This window comes from Prunus dulcis, chromosome 8 (assembly GCF_902201215.1).
Source record: "Prunus dulcis chromosome 8, ALMONDv2, whole genome shotgun sequence".
NCBI classification, from domain to species: Eukaryota; Viridiplantae; Streptophyta; class Magnoliopsida; order Rosales; family Rosaceae; genus Prunus; species Prunus dulcis.
This window is the reverse complement of record NC_047657.1, coordinates 12,195,810-12,214,680: the sequence shown is the minus strand read 5'-3', so window position 1 is coordinate 12,214,680 and position 18,871 is coordinate 12,195,810. Positions and strand designations below refer to the sequence as shown.

Below are 18,871 nucleotides of genomic sequence, written 5' to 3'. Positions count from 1 at the left end.
CTTCTTTGGTGCATTTTGATCCACTGTAATGGGTTAGTTGCTAGCATTTTCTCATGAAAAAAATTCTTTTTGAAAATGTTATTCTGGCTTAAATCAGCTAAATTGACTGTCCAAGAAAGTTCCAGGCTCAGTAATTGCATGATTGTTTTCTTGGCCTCTCCCTTCCTCTTCAGGTTCAGGTATTGCCAAACTCTCAGATAAAATATATGTTCCATGCTTGTGCCTTGTTGTAAAGTTACACTGGCAATGGCCAGTTACATAAAGAAGTGCTAGTCGAAAGGAATGCCATTGCCAGCAACATTACTCTTTTGAGATTTGAATTTTCCATGACTAACAGCAGTTACAGTGAGCTGCCTTAAATCCTAAATTCAGGTCAATAATTGGTTGAGCTAGTGAAGCATAGCTATTTAAGGGTAGGAGAGTTCAAGGTTCTGAGTTCCAACTCGGGTGACATTGGTAAGACATTTGTTCTTTTATGAGTATGGAGATGATGAAGTTGCTACAGAAGGAAGAGAATTGTTTGGCGCTGGATTCATGGAAATTTCCGTAGACTTGTGGTTGCTCGAAGTTCATATGTTTCCATCACAGAAATTAAAAGGACAGCTGAGACAAATTACTGGAAGAAGAATGCAAGCAGAACTCTGGTGAGGATACAGAAGCTCTGCAAAGGTAACCAAGCCAGCGTTTATCCCAGACCAAGTTTGGTGTATGGGTTAAGACCTGAGCAGTCTATTATTGGAAAATAAGAATCATACAACCGCTGGATACAACATCGCTCTCACGAGATTGATCACAGAACTGGCATGTTATGTGTAGCTGTCAATTTTTTTTTTGGTCTCAGGGAGGGATAGTACCATATCAGCGTTTCTTTCAAATCTTTTTCATGAAACAAACTAAATAGTTGCACAAGTAATTTTTCAAATCTAATCAAAAGAATCTTGAAATCCACATACCTTAGCTTCTCAATAGGGGTAGCAATTTCTGACACGACCCGATACACAATTCGAAACCCGCACGATTAAATTTGAGTGTTGCTAAACGAATTTTAAAATTAACTGAACATACCACACTACTAAATTATTTGTTGAATTACTCATTTACTCTAATATAAAATGACCAAGAAGGATATATTGAATATGATTTTAGTAAGTACACCATACTCACCATATTCAATCATATTCAACATTGGTGCATGTTTGACATTGTTTATTTGAGGCGAGAAGTGATTTTTTAAAAATTTTGGGAAGTCTAACCCGTTTGGTAAACTATGAGAAAATCACTTATTGTTAAAAATTACTGTGAGAGAAAGTTATAAGGGAAAACAATTAATAAGGTGCTTTCATTTTCTGATTATGCAAGAATCAGTTTCGAAGATGTGTTGAGTTTAATGATTATGATTTTCTGATTATGAGGGAATCGGTACCACCAACACTTTTAACAAAAAGTTTACCAAACGCCAAACCGCTTTCTCTCATAGCAAATCTGACAATGATTATTTTCACAGCACAACAATGCAAAACTGGCCCTATCAAAATTAAAAATAAAATAAAAAACTTTTTTTTTAACCAAAAGGATATCTACTTTTCTTCTTTTTCTTCAAAAATCTCAGAGTCCACAAAACCCTCAAAACCCCATTTTTATTTATTTTATCCCATCGCCTTGCTTTCTACTCTCAACTTGTAGAAATCATTTTATTCTCAATCCCATTAAGTATCTTTACTAGGCATTAAAACAGAAATTGCATTCCAGAAAACAGAAAAAAAAAGAAACTTGAACTGCAGTAGTTGCATACTCCATCTGATTTTCAGGTTCCTCTTGTGTTGTTGGCTCCTCTGGAGAGATAAACTTGAATTGTGGTAATTCTTCATTATCCTTTTTTGCCGCCTTTTTTTTTTTTTGGTTGCTTATTTTTATCGTACTTATAGCAACATGCTTGACGTCTCTTTCTTTCTCTGTTCTTCAGCCTTTGTATTCTTGTAGGAACATCAGGTGTTGGAGCATCTTGCTTCTCTTCTTCTTTCCCTTCTTGTTGCTTCTTCTCTTCTTCTTTGTCTTCTTCTTGTTTCTTCTTCTCTTCTTCTTTCTCTTCAACTGGTTATGTTGTAAGCAGATCCCGCTCTATTTCAAAGATTGTTGGGTCCGAGAACATGTTTTCAATTTATGCCTTGTACTTTTCTTGAATCTTCATTTTCTTGGCACTCGGCTCCGCGTCAATATGAGGTTCCTTGCCTTCCAATTGTGCAATCCTCTTTTTCAGATTTTGTATTTCTTGAAGATGAATTGTAGATTCCAATATCATAGTAGCAGACACATATTCTTCATCATTTAATTTCTCTTTGTGTGTTGCCAACTCCTCTTCCAGCTCGTTTGATCTCTTTCATGCTTGGATAAATATATCCCACATTTTCATCATTTTCTTCTCACTGTCTTTATTAATTTCATCCTTCTATAGTTTTAAGTTTTTTGGGCAAACAAAACTAGGATCTTGGTGTTGGCGGTAGTTGATTTAGGCTGTCATGGACTTCACCAAGAGGTCATGAATTCCAATAGGTTCTTTCCCAGCTCTAATCTCAAACCTTTTATTTTCTAATCTCTTTTAATTCTAGAGTCTGATCGTCATCATCAGGTTTTTCTTATCCAGCTACTTCATCTACTTCTCTTTGTTCTCCTTCATCATCTTTGTTTTTTTGGTTTTTTGGTTTTTTGTTTTTGTTCTTTTTTTGCAAAAGGAAACTAATTAGAAACTGCATTGGATAAAACGGAAACTGCATTATAGAAAACGGAAACTGCAATGCATAAGCCACTGTTTACAGATTCTAATTAGCTTGTCAACAGGGTCGTCTTTTGCTTTGGTAGTTTTTTGCTTTTTATAGATTTTGAAAGTACCTTGTACAATGAGAATGATTTAGAAACTGCATTGGATACGACGGAAATTGCATTGCAGGAAATGGACACTGCATTGCATGCAGAAAACAGAAACTACAATGCATAAGCCACTGTATACAAATTCTAATTACCTTGTCGACAAGGTCTCCCTCTTTTCTGGTAGTTTTTTGCTTTTAGAGGTTTTGAAAATACCCTGTACAAAGAGAACAATTTAGCATAAATTCATAGTCAAGATACATTAAAATAGAACATGCGATAAATTGCATACCTCTATGTCATTTAAGTCCTTGATTCGGTTGAATCTTGTGTGGAGTTCAAAAGACTCCATTTATGAATTGCAGGAGTTTCTTTCACCTTGAAATGATTGGTTGTATGATATTTGTCATCTCACATAGTAGGAACTGCACAGTTCAAAAACAAGATATATCATAAACTAGGTTGGAAACTGCATTGGATAAAACAGAAACTGCATTGCATAAGCCACTGTTTACTTACTAATATTAGGATAGTGCAACCTGCAACAACTCCTATACAGGTTTCTCCTTCTTTCTTTGCTTTTGCCTTTGTGAGTAAGGAGTCATTTATGTAGGTTGAAACAGCTCTTGCCCACGAATAGCTTGAAAGTGTGTATAGATTCACACAGTGCTCAACAATTATTAGATGCAAAGTGTATGAAGAGTTTGTTAAGTTTATGCTTTTTAAGTTTTTCTTTTGGCTTCCCTTACAATATTGTAATAAGACATACATTGTAATTACCCAAGATCAAGTTTATATTAAGAATAGTTGTTTTAAGTGTCACTACAAGGAAAATCCCTTTTAGCGACGAAACAAGATGGTCGCTATAACACCAAATTTCGTCGCCAAAGGTAAATAGCGACGAATATTTTTGGTCGCCAAGGTCGTCGTTCAAAGCTCGTGGCTAAAAGTACCGTGCGACGAAACAAAATTTCGTCGCTAAAATATTTTAGCGACCAAACTTGTCGTCGCTAAACAGCTCCCGATTGGTCGCCTATAGAGAAGGAGTTGCCACCAAAATACCAAAAATTCCAGCGAACATGGAATTATTTGGCGACGAAATAAATGTTTGGTCGCCTAAACATTTCAGCGACGAATTTTTGGTCGTGAAAGATGTACTTTATTTGTCGCATATGTTAGTTGGTTTGGTTATTTTCAGAATGGGCGACGAAACGAAATAGATTAGTAGCCAAAACTATAGATATTGGTATTGTCAATTGAGAGATGAAAACTAATTTGTCGCAAAAAAGTGTATTATTTTTTTTAAAAAATAATTATTTATATTTTAAGCTTTGTAACAGAATATTATTTACTCCACAAAGTTTTTGAAAAACAGTAAATAGATGAAATTAATAGAAATAGCATAATTACTATTCAAAAGATACTAGCTGTTTAAGCACATGTCAATGTATGCTAGGTACAAAAACCAACAAGTGGCTAGATACAAAAGCCCCTAGAACCCCCAAGGTAGCTAGATACAAAAACCATCTAGATACAAAAACCATCAAGTATGTAGATGTACACACAACTTAATGACTATTTCCAATATCATCAAGATCCTCATAAACATTACGTGAACCACCATTATTACCTTGATCATCATCACAAGGAGAATCACCAACATGCTGGGACAGAACACCTAAATGTGAGGGTAAAGGACCATCATGGGTTCGCATCCACTCAATGACATCCAAAAGTTTACCCACTATGCCCTGAAGCTCACTTACTGTGCCTTTCAACTCACCAACTGTGCCTTCAAGTTCCTCAACCTTTTGCTCTGTAGCAAAAGAGGAGGCAACTCCACCACTATGCGAACTCTCCATTCGAAGACTAGAACACAAGCCTCGAATCCTCTTGCCCTTTGCAACCCCAAGTTCTACAATCATGATCTCTAATTGTTGTGGGATAGGGAGTGTGACTTGATCTAGTGGAGTTCCTGAACTCTCTGCCACTTGTTGCTTGGCCTTCTCATACTCTTCATTCATCTTCTTCTACAAAAAGAAGCAAAATAAAGATAAGTAAATATATATAAATGCATAAAAAGAATGAAGTAAATGGTACGCCAGTACGACCAATTTTGTTCATAAACTAGCAATGCCAATTATCCTAATCAAACAGTCACAAAGGAAAAAAAAAAAAAAACTTGAAGCAAATAATGAAAGGAAAAGGCACATAAAAATGGAATAGATCTCTTTGGATATGCAAATTGCAGAAAGTTTGAAAATACTCACAGATCTTATAAAGATCTTTTTCTGCATCTCCTGAAAGCAACAACAATACAAACAAGAAACTTCCAAAAACAGGGATTATAAATATTTGCCCAGCAACATGGCCCCCTTATAATTGGGCCTAAATTTTAACTTCTAAGAGCACAACGGGTTATTAGAACTGAATTTATTTAATAGGTGTTTGGAAATTGGGCCTTCAAAGAGGAAGAGAAGTACAACTGCAGCAGCTCTGTTTCAAAACAATCTTAGCATGCACTTTTGGTCATCAATATATAAGATCATGGAAAATTTAGAAAACTCAGACACATATTTTCATTGTGTTTCTAATTAATTAGTTCTATTTGCAATGGATAAAGCCTTTATATGATGCTAAAACCAAAGTACACAATTAGCATCTAAAATAATGGGTCATCAAAAACTTGCATGACCAGTCAGTTGATTTTTTGGATTGCAGATTATGCAAGTCAATAGTTAATTGTCAGTAGGTTTATGTATTCCTTACCCCTTTAATTTCAGCAGCCTCATTGATCCACATGCTCTTACCCTTAAGAATATGCATGTTGTTCCAATTGCTAATGTATGTAGGATTTTCACCCTTCTACATTTTCCCAACAAAAAGAAAATGAGAAATACTTGAAATTATTGCAATATAATAAATAAAGAAAGATTTAAAGTGACCAGAAATTATAAACCTCTCTAGCAGCTTCCATATGTTTTAGGAAAGGACGTGACCCCCCTGTATGATCAAACTCTTTCTTTTTTCTGTTCTAGGCATTGGTCTTGCAGCGTTTCTGTTTTGATTAAATACATGAATTGTTATTTCTTTTTTTCTATTTGATACTTAGAATAAGTTCCCAACCAAAAAATGAAAATTGCAGCTGTTATGATACATTAGATACCTGATATTGCTCATTTGTGTGCAACGTATCGACCAAATAATGCCACTCTTCTACCAAATAATGCCACTCTTCTAGAGTCCTTCGAGTGCCAAAGATCTTTTCAGGGGTAGGTGTTTCTCGTGCAAGATCAGGGTCAGAAGCATATTGCTTATAGTGTCTGTGGAGCTTTGCTTTCCATTCTTTATAAGTTGAGTGCATATGGTCAGTAATAAATTTCCATATATCCGGATCTGTTAAGTCCACATCAAACATAAACTAATATCAATTAACCATAAACAAAACAAGTATTAGTTATAATTTTCAATGCAAATAGAAACATTGAAGGACAAATTTTTCAGTTCCCACTAGAATACAATGAAGAATTGAAATAAAAAAGGGCTAAATGAACAAAATTAAATTATAATCAAAGAAGAATATAAGATTACCTGCAATCCCAATGCCATATATTTCTTCGTCTCGAAGCTCACTTTTTTCATACCTAAAACATTCAATGGAGATTTATTGCAAGTGATTAACCCAATCTCAGAGACGAAGAGTTTCTAAGCTTCAATAGTCGCCATCAATTTCTGGGATGGATCCATCCGTATTGTAATCAAACTCTTCCTCTTTTTCACAACATCACAAGTGCCAGCCCCACAGTTTGGCCACGAGTGTTCTTCATCTGTGAAGAAGTTTGAGTATGCATTCCCTCATCTAGACGACAAAAATTCAAAAAATCAGTAACTAGAGTGCACAAAATAAAGGTATAAAAATTAAGGGCACAAAATATGGTATCAGTTACCCTATTGGCGGGAACCCCCTCCTGAGGCTGATGAAGTACCTTCTTGTGGCTGAGTTGATTGTTGTTGTGGCAGCCGACATGGTTGCTCAAGTGGCTGTGGTGGTAGTAGAGTTAAAGTTTTCTTCTTCTTATTGTTATTGTTGCTTAAGGTAGCAGCCCTCGTAAGTGTCATTCTACACTTACAAACACATAAACAAAGAGAGAATACAACAATATACTACTAGATCATTCCTTGAAAAAATAAAAATAAATGATTGAACATCATACTTCAACTGTAATGACATCGATTCTCATCACAAACGTGCTTTAGATAAATGAATTATTCATCAAAAAATGATTAAACATCATGCTTTATCAATAGGGAAGGAAAATAACACGCACATGCAATTTCATTTACATGGGGAGGACATATGCAAACCTTAACTCGAAGATATTTCTTCAATATACAGACCTTACAGACCTTACCCCTTAAAACACATTAAGGAAAACATATAGTAACTTGAAGATAATTAAGAAACATTTAGTGGCTAAACAAAAGACAACCTAACACTTCAATCCAAATCACTATAATCGTCACTGTGCACCAAATATCCAAGATAAAAGTCTCAACATAAAACCAAATGGTTCAAAGTAATATTGTAATCAACACATCCACCTTATACAGTTATAACATGTACAATGAATAAAGTCAGGCTTAAGGTCACATGTCTCTCATGTAGTATATGAATTATCTGAAATTAGTAATTAGGCTCTTCATCTCAATTCCAGAACAAATTATTATTTTTTACAGTTCTTAATCATATATACCCTAAATAATTATAAAAACCATTTCAAATTAACAAAAATTTACCCTTGAAGCTAATTGAATGACCTTGTTTAAAATTCAATATACCAGTGATCATCACATAAAGCCAAAATGGTTTGTTAAAAATTAAAAATTTTAAAAAAATTTTAAAAAAAAAGTGGCTGGAAGAGCTTGAAAAGGATTTCCAAAACAATCAAACCAACATTGAAGGATGATACTCCATCAGTTAAATTCTATTGTCCAATTCAGTGGTACTACACTTAGACACCAATACTAAGGGATAGAAAAATAATTGCTAAACTGACGAGTTAATCCATGAGACGATGACCCTGCAGCTAGCTTATATATAAAATATAGAGACAACTATGCAGCTAGCTTATATCTAAACTATAAAGAGAACTCAATAAGCTACATTGGCAAAAAAAATCAATAATAATAACAAAAACAAATGCTCACAGACAAAGACAAAGGAACCTTGAAACGAATACACACCCACATGACCAACTTCCAACTTCTAACTTTTTACTTCAATTATATAAATGAATTGTTATATTCTTTCTTCCAACAGATAGTAAACAAATTCAGATTTAATCCAGAAGTATCAAGCAAACATTCAAGACTTGGAAAATAATTAAAACATAAAAAATGAATTAACTGGGTACGTGTGCAAGTGAAACATCTCAAATTTGACACAGAACCCACATCAAATGCAAAACAGGGCATTCATATCAGGTACAAAACCATACTCAAATTTGACATAAAACCCACAATAACCACTTGAAAAAGAAAAGTCATTGTATTCAGAAAACTTGGACTGTTGAATGTTCAAGCATTTAAGATATCAAAAAGGAAAAATCAAGCACTGAAATTCAGTTTCGATTTAAATTCCTGGGTATCTATTTCCGAGTTTCCTTGATTATTTTCTCAGCAACCACATGGAATCTACAATTGAAAATCAGCGCTCAAAAGAAAATGAAGGTAAGCGAGACAAGGTAGACTCACCAGAAGCTTTCCGTTGAAACACGCATTGAGGAGGACATTGGCGATGGAGTTTTCAGATGGCCGTCGATTCCTTACCGTGATAGGGAAAGTCGTGCGAGATGGAGGATTGCTCTGCCGACGTCAGTGGAGGATTGCTTCACCAATGTGATAGCAGCGGAGAGTGGGTCTAAGAAGGAAATAACGAGTTGGGAGCTTTTTGTATTTATACTCTCAAGATTAGCCCCAAAAACTATTTGGTCGCCAATTTGCTAACATACTTAAAATAACATCGTTTTATGGCAAGCACAATGATCTGCGACGAAAAACAAATGGTCGCCGACCCCACGAAATTTTTAAGCGCCAATTCTAACTTAGCGACCCATATTTTCGTAACATTTAGAGTTTCGCGCTCACCCAATTCAGTCAATCGCGACCAAATATATGTTTGGTCGCCAAGTACTTGCCTAACCACCAAAAACTTTCGTCGCCCTTAGCTGATAAATTAGTCGCTATTTAGTTGACTCAAGTCAAGACGAATGTCTAAAAATCACGAACTTTTTGGCGACTAACTGGGAAAAGTTCGTCGCTGATGCGCTTTTTGGCGACCAAAATATTGTGCGTCGCTAAAAATTTCGTCGCAAAAGAGGTTTTTCCTTGTAGTGTGTTCTTATCTGGCTTCTATCTTATGGAGGACCAATCAAATTAACAAAGGTAATTTGTGCATTTCATCCTTTAGAATTCTTAAGATTATAACAAGTCATCTTGTTTTCGTATGACTAGTCATCTTTTGCATCAGTAGGATTTCAGCTCATTGGTTTACAGCTGGAACCTAGTAAACCTTTTTGTCCTATTATAAGAAGTTTCTTAGCTGCCATGTGTACTATTTTGAATTAGGAATGTTTGGGTAAATGCCCATTGATTCCTCATTTGGCGGTCAACACTTTTGAGGGGAGATTTTTGAAAAGGTTCTTGTGACTTTTTGCTCTTCTTCTTCCTTAAGAGAAAACCACCATTTTCATCTATGAGTTTTCTAAATTGATTTTCTAAAACTACTTTTGAAATATGAAATCTGCATTTAACTAGAACAAACACATTCTCATATATAAATCTAGGTTAGATTCAAGATTGGTTTTTTCCAGAGTATGGTTTTTGAAGAAATTGGTCATTTTTCCTTGAATCCAATTTGTTGGATTCTGTTCGAGTTTGAGCTGGATACCTAGTGCCATGGGATCAAAGAGATGAAGAAGGAGTTGCCATTGCCATGAAGGACTAAGCTGCTAACATTGCTAAGTTGGAGAAAAAGATTGTATAAAAGAGACATAGCTTATCTTCCTAAATAGAGCTAGGATTTCTTGAGCTTGCTTGAGTTTCTTTATAAGAATCTTCTTTGCTTAGTGGGTTTCTTGGTCAGTTAATGACCCCTAGTTTTTCCCAGTGGTGGGTTTCTGGGTGAACAATTTTTTGGTTTGTAGTTTCGTTATTTTCTAAGTTTGTGTTCTTGACAGTTGACTAGTTATCGCATGATGTTTATGCATTTTTGCGTTTGTGTTCCTGTGGTTGACTAGTCATCGTTATATGCTATTTGCTATTTATTTGATTGTGATGTTTTTACACACTTTCACCATATTTGTTGCTAGCATATGAGATACCTAGATTTACGGGTCATTTTGAGTGCCAGGTTATCACTAGTAATCTTCTAGGCTCGCATGTGTAGATTGTTATGCTTTGCGTGTATATGTTCTTGGTTATGGTTTTCATGACTAGCAGTTGACTGGTCATAATTATATTTGATCAAGTTTTAAAGTGTGCAAATATTGCTGTGTCTGTTTAAATAGCATTTAAATTTACCCTTCGTCATCTAAGTACCAATTTCAGAGTTGACATAGAGCAATGTCATGCAGAGCAGAATCAAGAAAAGGTTGACCACATCCTTGTCATAGTCAACAACCTCATTTTCCTCTTTGTCTTCCCCTTCTTTTTCTTCAACTTCTTTTTTTGCTTTTCCTCTGTTCGTTTTCTTTTTTTGTTTTGCCTTGGCCTTTTCTTTCTTTGATTTGTTTTCTAAGTCAATTCTCTTGTGTAATTCTTCTTCTACAAGGCCTTTTGATGGTTTTGAATTTTCTCCAAAGTGCCTTGTTTTGAAGGTTGATGTGTATCTTTCAGTGTCAAGTTTGACAAATTTTCCTTTGTTTGGCGTCCTAGAATCACAGTAACAGCATTTGCTACGATCTTGAATGATTTGGTACCAAATTTGAAGGACTTTGTATCGAGATCAAACTTCTTGAGTAGTTTTACTAAGTCGATGTACGACTTATTCATGTTCTTCATGTCAACTCTTTTGTTGTAAAACAGCTCAATCAAGTTCCAGAAATGTATTTTCTTGAGGAGTTTCTTTTGCCTATTATTTAGCTTGTCTTTGTCGTCTGTAATGATGTTGTTGAACGCATTGACGTTGCACGAAACTGGACATAGTCGGGGTACTTTGCTTTCCTATCATAGCTTGGCTTTGGTTTTGTCTTTTGAGCCATTGTTTTGATTCTTGGCTTTGGTTGGTTTTGAGCTTCCTTCTTTTGTGGTGACTTTTCTTATGCCATTTGTGATCTGAAACAAGAAGGGATGAAAACACTATTAAGACAAGTAAAGATAAAGTTCAAGGAAGAATTATAAATAGTTGAGCAGAAAACAGAAATTGCAATGCAGTTTGATGTTCTTTGCATTGCAATATGTGTAGAACTAGAAATGCAATGTGAAACCCAAAACCAAAACTAAAACATAAACCAATCCAATATACAAAACATAATAGAAAGATACATCCACTTGACAGAAACTCAAAAGGTCAATAACCAACATGAAGCATCAAAAGTATTCAAAATGAGCAAGCTGTGATACAAAGATATTATAATGAAATTCAAAACCAATAAAACTCAAAACATAAATGACACTGCATTGGATAAAAAGAAAACTGCATTGCAGGAAACAGAAATATTTGATCCTCTTTCTCTTTTTATGGTAGTTTTTTGATTTTTAGAGGTTTTGAACAGAAGCAATCCAAAACATAAAACATAATAGAAATATACATGAACTTGACATGAAATCGAACGATCAGTAACCCACAAGAAGCACCAAAAGTATTTAAAGGGAGCAAGCCGTGATACAAAGATATCATAATGAAATTCAAAACAAAAACTCAAAACATAAAGGACACTGCATTGGATAAAAGGGAAACTACATTGCACGAATGGAAACTGCATTACAGGAAACATAAATATTTGATCCATCTTCTTTTTATCTGGTAATTTTTGGGTTTTTAGAGGTTTTGAAACCAAAATTGGACCAAAATTGAACCCAAAACCTAAACTACATTGCATACAAGTATAAACTCAAAACATTTCATGAAACTAAGAGTAGTTGTTAATCTAAAGAGTCATCCATTTTTCCAAATGCAGAATGAACAATAGCTAAAATCTCTAAAATCCTGAATCCCTAAAAACGAAGACAAATGTGTGTTAGAGCGATTAGATTGTTGAGTTTCTTACTCTCTTTTTTCTTGAGAGAGTGAGAATCGGTTTCGATCGTCAGTGGTAGATGGTGAATGATCGTCAACGATGCTATTCGTTGATGCGAATGGTTCAGTCTATGAGTATTTGGGAAGGAGAGGGGAGGAAACTTTGGAAAATGCGGTTTCTGGAGTAAAAGTGAATGATCGGGCGCATTCAAGCGTTGTCGTTTCGCATTAATTTTTTGGTGTTATGCTGTCGTTTTGCTAATCCATGGACAGCTGTAAGTTTTGGCCTAAAATGAAATATTGAAATTTTGCATAATGGCATAATGGCATCTTTTGTAATTTTGATGTTCTTTAATTATATTATGGTAAAAGTAGGTACTATATTTTGGTCTTTGACTTTATCTTAATTAGCAGAAATTGAATCCCTATTTATCAAATTAGTAAATTATATTGTGTGTCAAAACTAAAACTCCCTTATAATTACTTCCATGTAGATAATATATGTTTAATATTAGGCTCGTTTTAAAGATCTCATTTAGATCTTATCAATGGTACATTTCTCACATAATAATAAGATTTCTACACCTAAACTTATGTCAAAATACTTGGTATTAGTTAAAAGGAAAAAAAAAGAAAAGAAAATGTACGAATGCCTTTGTGAATTGTCAATTTCTCCTTCTTTGACATGAAAAAATGGAGGTGCTCTCTCATTTTCAACGTGCGGATACCGCCAACTCTTGGAGCCTCTTTCTGCATCTCGCTTCCTTTTCCAACTACAAAAAGCCTGCACCTGAAATTGTGAAACAGTCAATATATCAAAAACAAATTCTTTTTGAAAGCGATAGGGAGCATAAGAAAACCACATAAATGGGTGATATGCATGGGTGGCTGATGGTTTGTGTAGCCTTTTATATGTTTGATTGATTGAGATGGTTCGTGTAGCTTTTTATATGTTTTGATCCATTGAGATGGTTCGTGTAGCCTTTTATGTGTTTGATCGATTGAGATGGTTCGTGTAGCCTTTTATATATTTGATCGATTGAAATGGTTCATGTAGCCTTTTATAAATTTGATTGATTGAGATGGTTTGTGTAGCCTTTTATATGTTTGATCTATTGAGATGGTTCCCTTTTACAAATCTCACATTAATATAATACATATAGACCAAGCATTGAGATGGTTCGTGTAGCTAAGAACAAATCATTCAGTTTCATGATTTCTAAAGAGATGGTTATGATTGAGAAAGTGTTGACAAACACCGATGTCACTCAAAGACTTGGAGTGACCAGGGAAATGCTGAATATCCTGCCTCCTCACAATCGAGAGCATGATGTGCCGGTCAGAGTTCTAGATGATACAGGTATGGTTTACGAGTTCAATTTATCTGTCAGGGTTGAGGGAGCTTTAAAGCCTGTTTTCCAATACCAAGAATGGAGAGCCTTTGTCAATCGCAGAAACATTAAAGCTGGGGACATCATCTATTTCTGGGAGGAGGCAAGTGTGGCTCATCGAACTGAATATCGAATTGCACTGCTTAGAACTTTTGTGTAGAAGACTAGAAGCCTCTCTTTGTCCCTAGCTAGGGTTCATTGTCTTCATGTCTTTGTTGCAATTTACTGTGGCTTTTTTATTCTTGTGTACTTGGTGTGTTATTCTTGTGAACTTCACTTTTCTTATGAATATGATTTCCTGTATTTAGAATGAAACATATACATATACTATAGATTCCTTTAGATCTCATGTGATAATACCTTTGGATCATTGATGATATATTTTGCTATTTATTAATCATTCAGTTGTAGAATATATATATTTTCTTAGTTATATGTGGTCTTCTGGTAATGAACTAGTCGAACGGAATGCGTTTATATATATATATATATATATATATATATATATATATATATGAACATACATTCTCTATTATTACCGAACAAACAAGCCATATATATACACCAATAACTTTTGCAGGCTCCAACTAGGTTCCCATCCTCCGGGTCAAACTTCACTCTCTTATATACAACAAAATATTTGTGAATGCAATTTCAAAATCAATGTTCTGGTTCCTAACACATATTCCTTCTAAGCAATGTAGTGTGAATTGATCGCAATCTGTAAATATTGTACATTCTCTAACAAATAATATATTAAACTATTATTATCATGATTTTATTGGGGTTTAGGGTTAGAGAGAAGTGGCGACGGCTGGCGTGTGGGATGGGGTAATGAGGTAATGGGGTTTAGGGTTTCATCTTTTTATTATTGTAATTATTTTAATTGATTAACCTCTTTCTATTTATGGCGTAGACTCTGTTGGCCTTGAAAGGGTATAGCTCACAGTTCTGTGTCTTTTTATTTTAAAGATAATTCCGATCGAAAAAATGAATGTATTAGCCTTTTCCAATTACGTCAAAACTGTAAAAGCCGGTTCTCATCATCTCCTAAAAATCGTTAAATATTAACGCTCATCGTTTGTTTTATTTGTTTATTTATTCAATCAAAAAAATGGAGACTAAAAGGTCAGTCAAAATATATAAAATCCCATTCGATATATTTTGATTTTTCTATTTTATGCACGGGAAGGAATTCAAAATTATTTTTCATAAATACAATAATGCATATCATTTTCTTACGTACCTTGCTTATTTTAGCGTGATCTGTTTTATTGGTTGGAAAAAGAAAGCAGTGTTGAATTAATTTTTATTTTATGAATTCCTTCGTGTTGACCAAGGAAAACAAAAGCACATGACAATGGTACACCAGGGTATAAGTTAAAGACAATCAATAACCTTAACTATGACCCTGCCTAACCCTGACAGTGTCATTTCAATTTCATGAACATAATAATCTTATAAATGGTGACAGATGACTCAAAACAAATGTACCAATAAAAGAGAAGGTTGATCACTATAAAAGGCACGTACAAAACGTCGTTGCATGACTTTTTGTACGGGACTCGCCGATTAAAATATAATATCAGTGGGGTTCGTTAACCTAGTTGCATGGGAATGGAATATAAAAACAAAAGATTAAAAGTTAGGACAAACTACTGAAAACTCCCCAATTTATAAGGTCATTTACGAGTTCATATTCGATTTTAAGGACATTTAATAGTGCATTCTCAACATCACGGAAACTCTATAATTTGCCCACTCCGTTAATGAGATTGTTAGAAAATCCATTATCTGCCTACGTGACATTTATGGAACCCATTTTTTAATTAATGTGGACTCCACATAATAAATAAAATAAATTTATAAAATATAATAAAAAAACTAATAAAAAATCTAAAAACCAAAAAAAAAAAAAAAACAAAAAAACCCATCTTCTTCTCCGATATCCCCCGGTCGTTCGCCTAACCTCTAACCCACCCTCCCCACAGCTTAGATCCAGCAAAACCAAACCAACTCTTCCCCTGTCTTCTTGGAACTCCAGCCGCCCTCTCTCTCTCTCTCTCTCTCTCTCTCTCTCTCTCTCTCTCTATGTGGCTTGTTGTACCGTGCATAACTTCATTGGAATGCAATCGAGAAATGACATCATATTTTATCAGTATCAAGCCAATGATCTTCAAGTGGTAAATGAAGAAAGCTCTGAAGTGAATCAAGAACACATTCATTTGCATGAGGACAATGCTAATAAAATGAGTGATGCTAGAGATCATATTGCTGGTGTAATAACCCAAAACAAAATATCCTAAAATTAGTATTAATTTATTCTAGAGGAAAGACAACTTTGCCCTCACATCTTTTAAATGGGGAAAAGTTGACTTTTTGATCGAGAAAGAATTTAGCAATTTCGCTTGCGCCGTTGCGTAGAGCACGGCGAAACGAGTCCGTAGACACGGAGTAGACCCAAATCGGAGTTGTAACGAAGAAATTACGGCCAAAATACTCACGAGGGCAAAATGGAAATTTGGGAGATCAGTTTTTTTTATATATAAAACGTGTTTTCTTCTCCCTCTCTCTCTCTCTCTCTCTCTCTCTCTCTCTCTCTCTCTCCCTCCCGACAGTTAGAGAAAACCAGTCGGGCAGACACCTTCCAAGCCACCCCAACGCCACCTCAAGCCACCCCGACCCTCCGGACCGGACCCAGCAGCACTGGCCAGCTCCCGCCATCAACCCCAGCCCGTCCGCCGCCCCTGCTGCTGTCTGGAGTTGCTGGAAACTGCAGGAAAACGCAGCAGTTTTGGCCGATTTTCCAACCTCAGTTTCTCCCTCATCCGGCCACCAAATCAGTCGTGTGAGGTATCGATTTCTAGCTATTTTTCGTGCTCTAACTGATGGTGGGTTGGGTTTAGATCGATTTCACCTCTAGGTTGCTTAATTTTCGATTTGAAATCGGCCGAACTTCGGCCGCCGTGATCGGCCATTTCCGGCCACTTTTCGGGGTATGTCTAAGAACAAAAGTGGCTCCAAATGTGGTGTTATACCTAGGATAGGAGTTTGGAGCCGTGGTTTGGAGTTTTTCCGGCGAACCGGTATCGCTTTAGACACCCGCCGCTGCCGGCGCGTGTGGCGGCGCGTGGGTGAGGGTACAGTAGTGACTCTGGGTATTTTTGTGATCCTCGTGTTGTCACGAGCGCGTAGGATTTCGCGGATCTCAATTCGGAGTCCGTTTGAGCCCCGAACGGATTTTCCATAGTATGCAATTTCCGGGTGCAGTATCGTTGAACCGTTGGATCGCACCCCACTTCAGATATGTTGTTCTACATTGTTTCAGGATCGTGTAGGATTCGACGGATTGCGAATCGGAGTCCCGGATACTCCGAAATCGCAAACCCTGGGGCTAGGTTTTGGAATTTAAGCGATAACGCAGTTTTGGCTAATCCGACCGTCCATTTCGGACCAAACTCGCAGGACATGGATTTTACACAGTAAGGAACCTCTAGAGAATCCCAGATCGGCCATCGAAGGTCGTGGACCCCAAGGGGTTCCGGACCGGCCGGTCTAGCAGGTTATCGCTTAGTAAGGTTTCAGGTCTTTTATGGCCGTTCTAATTATCTGAAATGCTACAGTGAGCATAGGGTTGACCTTAAAAAGGAGTGCACGTATTTCTAGAAGTCGGGGGACAGGGTATTTAATTTAATGTATTTATTGAGCAGTTTAGTAATTCATTATTTATGGTTAAACAGGCAGCAGAGGCCAAACTGAGCCACATGAGGGACCTTCAAGAGGTCCAGCTAGACCGGACCAGCAGTGAGTGGACCTTTCTTTTCTAAATGATTTGTCTGAATAAGTTTTATTATTTGATTTTGAATCAGTTTTATTCAGTGTGATTTATGATTCAGACATAGCTAGTTCAGATTTATCAGAATACTGAGAATATCAGATTTTATCCGAGATAATTATTTTAGACCACCAGGAATTATAGAAAGCAGAGGTTGAGTTTTCTATCAGATAAAAAGGTCAACTCAGTTATAGAGTGAATAAAGATTCAGTGATTCATCAGATCTTTCAGGAATATTAAGATTCAGTTCTTCTTCAGATCAGCACAGTTATAGATTGATTACAGATTCAGTTATTCCTCAGATCTTTCAGAAATATTATTATATTATTATATTACATTTTCTCAGCAGTTATATTTTCTTAAACCACTGTGGGTACCCAGTTACAGAAACAGGTTGCCGTCAAATAAGACGATGTCTACGGACATCCAGGTTGCCTTCGGTTTATGTTGCCTTCGGTTTATGTTGCCTTCGGATATGATGATGTCTATAGACATCCAGTTTACTTACAGTTCAGTCAGTGCACTTGACATTTGCCTCATGAGTTTTGGGGACGCCCGGACCGTGAGTGCCAAGATTGCGGATCAGGCTGACTACGGTCTCCTGATACCTGCCAGGATTGCGGATCAGGCTGACTACGATCTCCTGAATCCTGCCAGTTTGCGGCTCGAATACACTATGTGTCGCCGAGACCTGCCAGGGGAATTGACGGATTTACCGAGGAATTGACGGATACCAGGAATTGACGGATACCAGGAATTGACGGAATTAAAAGGGTACACCCAGTTGGTAACTTTAGAGGAATTTCTGTGCAATTATGCAAATATTGATTTCAGTGATTTTACTTGAGTTTCTTAATATCGAGCAGCTTTTACATCTGAGTAAATATATATATCTATATATATATGTTTACCTAAATGCTTTGGACTTATCATAACTAAAGTACAGTTTACAGATGCAGTTTTAAGATTATTATTTTTACAGTGGGGGTTATTATGTTCATAAACTGTTTGAGAACTCTATTTTGGTCCACTCACACTTTTAAATGTTTTGCGGCCCCCAGGCAGTAGACGTGCACAGAAATCCACCACCAGGCCCTCTCCAGCTCCCACGCTACTTACAAGATGTAGGATTAGTTGTAAGCTACTTAAAGTCTTGTAAATAATTAGTAACTGCTCTGATATCTGGTTGGATTAGATAACCAGAACTGGTGAATATTTAGTTACCCTATTCTGGCAGTTGGTGTGGTTTTATTTGATTGTTTGACAGGTGAAAAATTTGGGTTTAGTCAAATTACAGGGGAGACTCTGCCGAATTTTCGGCAGGAGTCCAGAGAAAGTTTAAACCGTATTTATTAGCAGGAAGGGGAAAGAGGTCATTGTGCCCGACATTTGCCAGGTGTCGGACACGCACAGGGCTTGGCTCGAATTCCAAAGTGAAAATTGGGTCGGGTCGTGTCAATTTGGTATCAGAGCATAGGTTTATTTCCTGTACACTTAGCACTCTGTGCATCCTCGTTCCTTTTCAAGTTGGGCCAAATGGTGGTG

The 18,871-nt window shown here is 36.2% G+C and overlaps 1 long non-coding RNA gene across 1 annotated transcript; it reads left to right on the top strand.

The window, feature by feature from the left end:
• Positions 1-16,108: 16,108 nt before the first annotated feature.
• LOC117638031 lies at positions 16,109-18,577 on the top strand. The gene is made up of 3 exons (XR_004587257.1): positions 16,109-16,344; positions 17,232-17,295; positions 18,388-18,577. It is a non-coding gene; the product is annotated as an uncharacterized LOC117638031 (long non-coding RNA).
• The last annotated feature ends 294 nt before the right edge of the window (positions 18,578-18,871 follow it).